Here is a 360-nt window from a genome sequence, read left to right on the forward strand (position 1 = left end):
TGGTCCCAGTTCCTAGGGAGGCTGAGGTGAGAGGATTGCCTGAGCCCAGGAGTTCAAGGCTGCAGTAAACCGTGATTGTGCCACTCCACTCCAGCCTGGGCAACAGTGAGAGCCTGTCGAAAAAAACAAAAACAAAAAACCAGCCAGCACAGTGGCTCATGCCTGTAATTCCAGCACGTCGGGAAGCCAAGGCAGGGGATCATGAGGTCAGAAGATAGAGACCATCCTGGCTAACACGGTGAAACACCGTCTCTATTAAAACTACAAAAAATTAGCCAGGCATGGTGGCGGGCACCTGTAGTCCCAGCTACTCGGGAGGCTGAGGCAGGAGAATGGCATGAATCCAGGAGGCAGAGGTTG

Source organism: Mandrillus leucophaeus, unplaced genomic scaffold (assembly GCF_000951045.1).
Source record: "Mandrillus leucophaeus isolate KB7577 unplaced genomic scaffold, Mleu.le_1.0 Scaffold246, whole genome shotgun sequence".
NCBI lineage: Eukaryota > Metazoa > Chordata > Mammalia > Primates > Cercopithecidae > Mandrillus > Mandrillus leucophaeus.